The 12,449-nt window shown below is 28.8% G+C and overlaps 1 long non-coding RNA gene across 2 annotated transcripts; it reads right to left on the minus strand.

The window, feature by feature from the left end:
- Nucleotides 1-212: 212 nt before the first annotated feature.
- LOC139867616 (uncharacterized) lies at nucleotides 213-2,425 on the minus strand. Of its 2 annotated transcripts, XR_011765892.1 has the most exons (4): nucleotides 2,105-2,425; nucleotides 769-958; nucleotides 446-688; nucleotides 213-356 (listed from the first exon to the last, which is right to left on the minus strand). It is a non-coding gene; the product is annotated as an uncharacterized lncRNA (long non-coding RNA). The 2 variants fall into 2 exon arrangements; XR_011765891.1 differs by having other exon boundaries at nucleotides 446-958.
- Between the last annotated feature and the right edge of the window lie 10,024 nt (nucleotides 2,426-12,449).

Genomic DNA, 12,449 nt, shown 5'->3' on the forward strand with positions numbered 1-12,449 from the left:
ATCCGGTTCGAATATTCGGGTCCAGTTCGAGTTCTTTTACGATTCAGGTATTCGGATCAGTTTGATTATTTGGGCCCAAATCAGATTATTGGATCCATATATTCGGTCCTGGATTCAATTTAAATCAAATTTTCGACATCCAATTAATAATTTCTATTAAAAATAATTATAAAATAAAACATAATCATATTTTAATAAATTGTACTCATAAATTGAAAAACACCAAACATTAAAAATTCATAGATAATCCAACATATCAATACTAAAATAACATTCGACAACGAAAATAAAAACAATGAAAAGTAACGAAGAACGTCTTCGATCAACACGTATATTTATTAATTCAAGGGTACCACCTGCAAATAAAAAATTCATATATTTATAAGCATAAAAGTACATGTTATAAATAAAAATTAATATTATCACAAATTTATGATAGATATACCGATATGAACGTAGAAGGCCACGCAATAGTTACGCCTGTAGCGTCTTTAACTTTCTTAATCAGATCAAATGGGCTAACGACATCAACACCTTTTTTAAGGACATGTTAAAGGTGTACCGCACACCAATCATCTCCAATCTCTACACCGCCAGTTACCTCAGTTGGATCCAAGGTCCTCAACCATCTTCTTCCTACCTTCTCGCTAGGGTTAAGTATATTGTGTAAAAAAACTTCATCTCCAACCTAGAAATAAGTATGCAAGAAGTAGTTATGAATGTTAAAGGTAAATATCAAACACATTAAGGTGTTAAATAGCACAATACCTTAAGAAGTGGAGCTACATTGACTACAGTGAGGCCCTGTGGTGTTGTGGTATCTTCAACAACTGAACCATTCTTACTTGCCAATCTCTATACCGCCAACTATCTCAGTTGGATTTAAGATCCTCAACCATCCTTTTGCTACCTTCTCATTAGGGTTAACAATGATGTGTAGAAAAACTTCATCTCCAACCTAGAATTCGGCTTGTACTTCTTATTATTATCTCATGAAACAGTCAACTTAAAAAAAAAACGTTGTTCATTTCATAATTAAATTCCGAACAAGTAGACAACAAATGTTCTTCCCAAGCATCCGGAAAATCAGTTTTCGGCAAATTGTACATAGAAAGCTCCAACACCAACATAACTCGAAGGGCATTCATGTTTTTGATGGAAAAAATAATTTTGGTTATGATCATATAGCAACCTTATCTAGAGATGGCAATGGATCGGATATGGATCGGGTGAGGCCGTATCCATATCCATATCCATATCCATTTAATTTTTTTACTTTTCATTCATCCATATCCATATCCGTCGGGTGAAGCGGGTTAATGGATAATTATCCATATCCGTTTAAATTTATTTTATTTGTAACAATTATAAGCGGTGGTTCACTATATATGATCAAAAGTAATATTTTTAATAGTTTATGCGACCAAAAGTCACATTTTACTAATCTATATAACAAATATTCAATAGATAACCTATTAAACATGTAAAGATATCGACATGTAAGTTGCTTACTTTTAGTTACATGAAATCACATTTGAACCACCAAAGTACGATAAATACATTTGATTATTTAAACAAAACAAAATATAAGAAGAAAGTTATATTTTTAGAGAAAATATAAAGAAAGATGAATATGAATATAATTAATGAAATATCACTACATAAATGATACTAATTTGAGTGATAAATTTATATATTTAGTTATTTCGGGTGAAAGCGGGTTCATCCATGGATGAAATTTTTTCATCCACATCCATATCCATATCCATTTAGATCGTCCATATCCACGAATAATCGGGTGGATCGGATGGATATCTACTGGATCGGGTATCCATTGGCATCCCTAATATTTGTCCTTATCTGATGCATCAAGGATAACCATATCTATATTTCAATCGCAGACACCAAACTATTAGGAAATTACTGTATAACATAACTAAATGTATATGTATCCAAACCAAATCAATTTCAAAGTACTATATGCATCTTTCATAAAAAAATAAAAAAAAAAAAAAAAAAAAATTAAGACAAAAGATACAATATATAATCAACCATATTATCATCGATCAAATTTAATATAAAATGGAAATTATGAAAGACTTACAGAGAACATAAACCGCATCCCTTGCAGATCACTAAAGTCATGTTTATCAAAAACTTAATCAAACCCATTTTCAACTTCACAAAACCCATTAATTACAGGACACCTTTACTCTAAAAACCTCCAAATACAAAACCCCCTTTGATGGCACCAAAATAAGGCAGATGGAGAGATAAACACGAATCGATGCAAAAATACATACAAAATATGAATCAATTGAATGATAACAGATGTTTGAGAAGAAACCCTAATTACGCCGATCATAAGAGAAAGTAGGTTATGTGTGTACGTTTAAGATTCAGTTTGGGGGAGTTTGAGTTAGGGTTTTTTACAAAAGGGAAAATGAAACGAGTGATACTAATAAAATTTTTTAAAAAGGAGCCATTTAGTCCGCCAAATCTTAATTTGGAAAATATAAATATAAATTTTAATATTAAATAAAATTAAGTAGTACGTAGTAATTATTTTAATCAAAGTTAGGCTCCGTATTTTTTATTTTTATTAAGTCCTATTGTTTCAATGAACTTATGATGTATATGAAAAATAAGTGATGAATAACTAGATATTGTTTATTTTTATGTGCTGAATACTGACTAAATAATTAAAATTACAAAGTTAACCTTATACATATGGCAGTTTTAGGCAGTTACATTAGCAGTTTTGGAAGAGTATGGACGAATATGAAAATTCACATTTTCATGACTTAAATTATAAAGACATTCTATTATCATTAAGTAAAAAACAAACACTATACGACTTAACCAATTTTATATCATTAAGTCTCGTTAAGTTTATTAAGTTCTAAACAAACAGGCCTTAGGTCAAATAAGCGAGTTAGCGATAATTATAAATGTTAAATACATACTCCCGCCTTCACATATTAAAAGTTTACAAATAAAAATACGCAATTTAAAAAATTGGATTATTACATTGTACTCTTTATTTTATAGTTTTACCCTCATATACGTAAAGGTTAAAGGTATACAAGAACTTTACTTTATTCTTATCCATTTATGGAAGTTAAGTATTAATTCGAGACAATCCAAACTGAAATTTTGGACTTTCAATATGAGACAGAAGAAATATTAGTTTAACGTGTTTTGATCATAATTTACTTTATCCATTATCTTTTTTATTACTACATCTGTCTCATCTGAAGCGTCAATTATTAACATTAAAGGTCTTTCTTTTACAACTATAACTTTAATTATCTTTCTATTTGTTACATAATAGATGACAAAAGTTATACCAATGAAAACACATTTAAAACTCCAATTCATCAATATAACTTTCATCAAATATTATGTAACACTAATGAAAATATTAATAGTCAAAGTTGAAAATAAAGACTGAAAAAAGTTATTGAGATGCTTAAAAGTTGATAGAGATATTAAAAGTTTTAATAAGTAATTTGATAAGTCGTTTGAGAATAAATAAAAGAATATATTTTTAATAAGTATTTTGATATAAGTTAATAGAGACATTAAAAGTTATTGAGATGCTTAGTGGTTAAAAATGTATTTCGGTTTATATATAGTTCAACATTGAATGTCAAATAATTCATCATCATTTGTCATCTATATGTCACAAAAATAAATCAGGTAAATGATTATTAACAAAAAATATGATATTAAAATCAATGACTCATATTCAACGCGGGTGTTTGCTAGTTTTACAGATATAAAGATAATAGATTCATAATTATAACATTATACTTATAATTTTTATTTTTATTTTTAATAACTCATTCGAACCTAAAATTTGGTTTTTAACAAATTACAATAATTACTACTACTATATTTATTGACATGAATAAACTCTATGTGGTGGTGATTTTTACGGCGTGTCTTCTCATGTTGGTGACACTCGCCCAACGTGTTAGTGGTACGGTGCGAATATGAATAGTGCCACAACCTCGTCTAGCATGTTTAGGGTATACATTATTTTCATCAATAATGAAAATACCCTTGAAGAGACCATGATATAAGAACGGAACGGAAACGCCTCACACCTACAAAGAAAAAAAAAAGAAAAAAAAGGCTTCCTAAAACAGGATTAAAGAAAACGAAGGACGTGAAGCGAACTCTTCCATCTAATGCTCTGAAATTCAACGGAACTGTATGGTAGATAGACTCATATACCAGATGTGATGACCCGTAAATTTTCGATCAAATTTAAACTTTAATATTTATATGTTTCCGACACGATAAGCAAAATCTGTAATGTTGAGTCTCGAAAGTTTTGAAAACTATATACATGTAATCAAATACCCTTTGACCGTGCCTGACGATTCACAAATATTTATGTGTAAATAGACATGTATGATTATATAAATATGTGTGAATAATAAATTGAGTGATATTAGCAAAACAGTTAACGGATGGTTGCTATGAACATAAGTTATGAAATTATTACAAGACTTGAAAACGTTAACAAAGTATTACTCATGTAACATTATATTGTTTCGTGTTGGATAAACATCTACGTAATAAAACATGCTATTGTGAAATGTGTATATATAGACAAAGTATATTGAATTTATATTCGAGCTGTTTCGAATACAACTAATAGATATAGTAACACTTGATTGTTGTTAAACAAGTTAACACAAACATATAAGAATTTAAGATAAAAATAAGTTCAAGTAATAAATTATGTGATCTGAATATAATTAGTTTTAAAAGGATAAACCCTATAATAGTTATTTGATTTAATCTCAAATGTACTATGATATATTTCGAAAGGTTAGTACATTATACGACATGTCAAGGTGTAATTATTAAGTTTAATATTGTTATCTTTTATTATTAGGAATTTTAGAAATTATGTAATATAATTTAAATGTCACGTCTTCTTTAAAACGGAATATAACTTTATAAATATCTGAAACCACTTTTGACGAATTATTAACGAGCCATTTTAATAAGAATAAAGGTTTTTATGTTATCTTAAAATTTAGAATCTTTCTAGAACCCTTTTGACGAATTTCAAATGATAACGGTCTGTGATTTAATTAAATATAAATAGATACATAACCTTGCAACGTGTACTTAAAACGTGTTTAAAATATATATATATATATATATATATATATATATATATATATATATATATATATATATATATATATATATATATATATATATATATATATATATATATATATATATATATATATATATATATATATATGATTTCGAATTAGTTATGTAAACGATAGTAGCACTTAATTATTTGATTCAATTGATATTAAGGTATATTATTTAGAAAGTTAAGGAAATAAAAATAAACATTGACACATATAAGAATTATATTAAAATAAGGTTCTAGATCATAAACGTTAGACGATATAATAATATATGTTACTTAAACGATTTAAACTCTGAAATATAATTAGTTTTGAAAATCTAAATATAGTATTATTAAATAAATATTAAAAACCTATATATTATTTATATATTTAGATATTTTTATTTGGTCATAAAACGTTTTGATTTAAACTAATATTATCAAATATACTTTGATAAATAACGAGACTTCGATTTAAGAAAGTAAATGACCAAAACACTTGAATGAATAAGTGATACTTTGAGTGAGATTGTTTTAAATTGATTTAAGTCTATATTTGACAAAGGTACGAGTCACGAAACGTAAAAGGCTAGTTTTCTAAACGTACGAAAGTGCGCTCGAAAAACCGAAAATGGTACATGAGTTGTGAGACCTCGTCCGTGTCATTTTTGTAAAAATTATATTTTTACCATGAGCGTAAATATAATATAATATTTAATTAATCCTAAAGATTAAATATATTATATATTAAATAATATATAAAAATTATGTTTTACGTATGAATTAAGAAGGTGTGATTTAATAGCGTCGGCAAGGAATTGAAGTGGTTTCCAGCTGTGAGAAGCAATCATGCGATCGCATGATATACCACCACAAACCCCATGCGATCGCATGGGGTATGGATGTCCAAAATTTGTTTAAAGCTCGACGTGTTTTCAGTTTGTGGATTCATTATTTTTTTCATCTGTCTCTCGTATCCTCCCTTCACATATATATAAATTAAAATTATAATTATTATTATTACTAAGGTTAATATTATTATTAACCTTATCATTATTATTAGTAATAGTAGTTATTATTAGCATTTACATAAAATACTATGACGAGGTTCTGCCCAAGTGTTTTCAAAACGGGTTTTTATGAGCGGGATAGAGTTAAGAAAATTATGAGTTATAGCTATGGAGGTGATGGGTATGGTTCATGGGTATGTTCGTGAGGTCAATTTAAGTGTTTGTCATCTCCGTTGCGTCTAAGTATTGTCCTACAATATTAAATCTCAATATTGATACGTGAGCACTCATAACTTAACTTTTATTTATTAATAGTGTATCCCTAACTAGTGCTCGAGAAAATAGGATTATGCATGCCTGTACTTTTGATATTGCCCTTAGATAGGTTATGTTGAATCTTGAATTAGTTACACCTACGGTTGAGATAAGGTATAAGATATGCATGTCCTTGGAAAGCTAGCGAAAAACTATAAACTTTTCATTTAGATATCGAATGGATTCGATGAACGGATTAGAAGTTATTGTCAATTGAATTTTTGTATTATTATTAAAAATGATTATTATTATCGTCGTTATTATCGTCGTTCTAGTTTTTACCTAATTATTATTATTATTATTATTATTATTATTATTATTATTATTATTATTATTATTATTATTATTATTATTATTATTTTTATTATTATTATTATTATCATCATCATCATCATCATCATCATCATCATTATTATTATTATTATTATTATTATTATTATTATTATTATTATTATTATTATTATTATTATTATCAATAAAAAGTATTAACATTAAACATTGTTATTTTTATTACTATCGTTATTATCATTAAAGTTATAGTTAGTATTATTATTATTATTATCATTAAAATAGTTATTAGTATTATCATTATTATAACATTTATTATTATTAGTATTATTATTATTATTATAATTAAAACTAATATTAGTAACACTTAATTAGTATGATTACTATTATTATCATTAAAATGAAAGCGATATAAAAGACGATTTAAAAACTATTAACAAATTGATTAGAAAATAATGAGTATGAGTATCATGATGAAATTAAAATATTGTAAGATATTGATTTAGATAAAATTATCGTTCTTGTTATTTTTATCATTATTATTGTTATTAAAAGTATCGTTAGTATTAAAACTATCATTTTAACAAAAATTATCATTTTAATAGAAATGTCATTGTTACTATAAAATATCATTATTATTATCATTTTAAATCAAATTGTTATTTTAAAGTATCGTAAATATTAAAGTTATCATAACTAGAATTATCATTTTATATTAATATCATTTTTAGTAAATATAAATATTGATATTTTTATTAATAGAATAATAATTATTATTATTATTATTACAAAATAATACAACATTTACTTATTATTATTATCAATGTTATTTTATCAGATAAAAATGTAATCAAAATAATATAATTACCTTAATAAAACCTATCATAACATTTTTATGATATTCAATGAACTTTATAAATTTTATTATCTAAGATATATAAAAGTATATTTTTATATATATAGTTTTATTTATTAATAAATGAATTATATTAGTTACTCTAATAAATCTTTTAAAAATATTTAAAATATAAAACGACGATATTTAATCTATATAATAATCATTTTAGAAATCATTTTGGAAATCATTCTGAGTCAAATTGACTTTTGTTGACTTTTGCATATTAGTCTCGAGCATTAGGATTGTGGTACACTATGACTTGACTTAATTTGTTAGACAAATATTGACCAACATATAAATATATATAATTAATTTAAGTTCGTGAATTCAAGGCCAACCTTACACTTGTTCAATGATGTTATATGTATTTTTACTACAAAATACAGTATGGTGAATTTCATTTGCTCCCTTTTTAAATGCTTTTGCAATATATATATTTGGGACTGAGAATACATGCGCTGCTTTTACAACTGCTTTAAAAAATAGACACAAGTACTTAAAATTACATTCTATGGTTGGATTATTAAACCGAATATCGCCCTTCAAGTCTGGTAACCTACGAATTTAGGGAAATGGCCCCTGATTGACGCGAATCCTAAAGATAGATCTATGGACCTTGACAAGTCCCATTCGGGGTACGAATGCTTTAGTACTTCGAGATTATTATACAGACGAGAGGTTATGTTTTGGGGATATTCTATGCATTAAGTTAACATCGGTTACTAGGTGTTCAATCCATATGAATGATTTTTATATCTATGCAGTTTGCGAAATGCCTGATATGAGATGTGTATTTATGAGAAATGAAAATCTTGTGGTCTATTAAAATGATGAAAATGATCGTTTATGATAAACTAATGAACTCACCAACCTTTTGGTTGACACTTTAAAGCATGTTTATTCTCATGTTTGAAAGAAATCTTCCGCAGTGCATTAGCTCATTTTAAGGATATTACTTGGAGTCATTCATGACATATTTCAAAAGACGTTGCATTCGAGTCGTTGAAGTTCATTTGAGATTATTATTAAGTAAATGACAGATTAGGTCATTTATAGTTTGGATATTATGAAATGGTATGCATACCTGTCAACTTTCGATGTAATGAAAGTTTGTCTTATAAAAATGAATGCAATGCTTGTAAAAATGTATCATATAGAGGTCTAGTACCTCGCGATGTAACCAACTATTGTAATTTGTTTATAATCGATGTGGACTTCGTTCGGATGGATTAGGACGGGTTATTACACCAGATTACATGTTCGCTTCCTCTTCTTGAAAACTCTGGCATTACGTTCCCACCAAAAGCAATAACACTAACCTAAAATCGAAGCATTACAATGATCAATCGAGCTATATTTCAGGCAGCAAAACGACTCAACGGGGCCGTACAATCACGCCACCTGTTACAACTAGTGGGAAACTCCATATGGTTCCGAACCAGAAACCAAACATGGTTTAAGTAAAAGCAAGTAAAGAACACGTGATCAATTGAGGAGCTCTTGAGTAACAGATTTAATCCACTACACTACAAGACCACACCGAACCACTAAACCACCACCAACCACTCCACTCCCTTACTTTCAAAGAAATATGACAGAATCCAATCCATGATACACCACCAATCACCACCACTACCACCACCACCCACCACCCGCCACCAGTACCACGAACCACCACCACCACTCACCACTACGAACCACCACCCACCACCCAACACCAGTACCACGAACCACCACCACTACGAACCACCACTACCCATCGCCAGATCACTATGGATGATTTATGCCATAATTGTTCAAAATGTACCAGTGGATGTGTTGTGATCTTCTAATCAATTTTTTCAACCCGAACCCGATTAGAAAAACTCGTGCCAAACTTGGACCCGATTCCGTCGGGTTCCTATATAGTTATTAACTAGCGGGTAAACAGGTTTTCACATGGATATTTGGGTCCTCATTTACTTACGAATTATTAGATAAATGAGTTATCTCAGGGTATTTAATTCTTTTGTCGGGTATATATGAGTCGGGTAATCGGGTCAAGTAATCGAGTATACGAGTCGGGTATACTATCCGAGTTTTTTCCATTCAAGTTGTAAATGGTCTAACTAAAAAAAAAAAAATTCACAAACATACGCTACAAACATATGGCGCCATTTTTCCCACCTTATACTTCCAAAAATTTCAACACTCCCTCCTAAATTCGTTTCCCTTTTAATCTTCCAATCCATTTAGAAAACACGTTGGATAAGTATTTAGAAAACCGTTTCTTTTGCAGTTCATTCCAGCAAATCAACAACACAATAATAATACAAATAAAGGTACCTTACTTGCGTCAGTTCATAATTAGTGTACTTTTTAGGGTTTTTATTTAATTCATTCTTATCGAATTCAATTCTACTCGATCAATCGATCGATTACAATGAGCAGCAATCACGAAGGTGAATTCAACATGGCCGATCTCAATTCTAATCTTCCTGCTGCAACTGCTGGTAATTGTAATTTTCTACTACTATTTTATCGTAATTTTTTTTTTAATTTTTTTAATTTTAGTGTTTATGTTTAGATCCGTTATTTATTAATTATATGATGTTTGATTGCTAGCTCTTACTGCCGAGGATCGTGCTGGTCTTGTTAATGTCCTCAAGGTTGATTTTTGATATAATTCTTATTCTTATTGTAGTTTTGGGCCGATTAATTGATGTTTTTGTTTTTTTTTCTTTGTGTATATTGATAAATTGTTAATAACTGATATTTTGTCAAATTTTTGTTAATTGATATACCTTTTTGGGTCAATCATTATTAGTTTCTTGCAGTTAATTACACATGAAAGTGATTAATAACAATATGTGCTTTTTCAGTTGTTTGGATACCAATATATTTGTGCAACAGTCGAAGAAAATGAGGTATCACAATTGCTGCTACCACAAGCTCTATTCCCAGTTCATTTTGTACGTATCTATTTATCTGTATGTATGTTTCTATACCTATATATAAACCTAGTTATCTTTTTCTTGTCAACTTTTGGTTAATTTGGATTATTTGTCAAATATCTGTCAATTGTCTACCAATCAAGCTGACACGCACACTCTATATACTTCGTAAAAAAGTAATAATTTACAAAATTATTATGGGTATAAGATTTGATCAGATCCTAAATTAGCGTAATAAACTTATTGAAAGCAAATTTAAATTGTCATTCAGTAGAGCTGTGGGTGAGATTAATAGTACTCTGTATTCGTTTGATTGCTTCTTGATATCAAAGAACAAGTTGCTCACTGGTCAACTCTGTATGCTAACAGAATGGTCACATATTGTCGAAAGTGGTCGTACCACTTGACATTTTGGATACTCTTTCGGTTAATGTCAGGCAACGTGTTGGCGTTCTTAAGGATCTTCAGGTACTAATTTTTTCAATTTTGTTGGTATAAATTGAGTTACATATGCAATTTATAACTGTTATTAGCTTTCTAATTTGGGTTATAAAAAAGGAAGATAAAGTTATCTCTGATGTTTAATTAAATGGAATGGATCAATAAACGAAGTAAAAAAAAATTAGCATAATAGTAGAAGAGTCGAATATTTGGTTATGATTGTTATAGTTTTTTGGTATTCATTGAATGTGAGAACTGACTTTGTGTACCTTATTGTTATGCTGCTTACTTAATTAGGTTTTGCGTACACGATTGCTACTGTTTCTGAAAGTTGCTTAATTTATATGGAGTATGTTTTTGTCAATGTTTCATTGTTAAATTTTCTGGATATTGTACATTTTCCATATTTGTGATTAGTTTCTTAAAGCCTTAAAAATATGTTGCATAAAACCGTTGGCGTTATAATATCAGTGTGTCTAACTTGGAACTAATAAAATGGCCGGGTCAGTGAGGTTATCTGTTCAGCTAGAGGAATTACAATTTACTCCTTTGTACCGAATTTATGTGTGGTGTAGCAACACAATAAGTAGTCGAATAACATGTAGTGGAAGAATTAGAATATTGTTATGTTAGGCAAAATAAGTAGTCGAATAGCATGTGTGGTTCCGTTCCTATGATTTAGTTAGTCGGTTCATAATTTTTTATTTGTTTCTTCCTAATTTAATCTAATGTGAACCACTGAAATGCAGAATGGTGGAAATATACGCAATTCAAATTTGTTCAAATCCGATGAATTAGGAGATGTGTCAAGTATTTGGTCTGGATATTAAGATGGGTCAAGTGAACTTTTATCCATGCGACTTTTCGTTTATGCTCGGAATTTTTTCCTTAGTTTTTATGTACTAGCAACACGTATAAAATGTCATTTGGGATTTATGACATGATTTTGGCATGGTCAGGTGTTATGGTTTGGAATTTGAGCCGTTGAGGAAAGTTTTTACTATTTTAGTGAAAGTGTCAAAAATGAGTCTCGGGCCTACTTTGCAAGATCATAATTTGAAAATGGTTAAGGTTTGGGGAAAACTAATATTTGGGATAGAAAGTAGACCCGAAGAGGTTCAAAATAATATAGTATATTTATGGGTTTGTCAAGTCTAAACTGCTTTAAAACGACTATGAAAACACGATGTTGCTGCTGATCCTGTGTTAACAACAGAGGTACAGTACACATCTGCAATATTTCGTTTTTGTGAGGCTGTTTTCATAAGGCGATAACTTTTAAACCTTAACTCTGTTTTTGACAAATAAAATGTCCACTGAAAGGTGGGAGAGTCCACATTCCAATGGTCATGGTCTAAGAAGTTAAATAAGAGTGTATGGGACCCAAAAACTGT

This window comes from Rutidosis leptorrhynchoides, chromosome 9, assembly GCF_046630445.1.
Source record: "Rutidosis leptorrhynchoides isolate AG116_Rl617_1_P2 chromosome 9, CSIRO_AGI_Rlap_v1, whole genome shotgun sequence".
Lineage (NCBI taxonomy): Eukaryota > Viridiplantae > Streptophyta > Magnoliopsida > Asterales > Asteraceae > Rutidosis > Rutidosis leptorrhynchoides.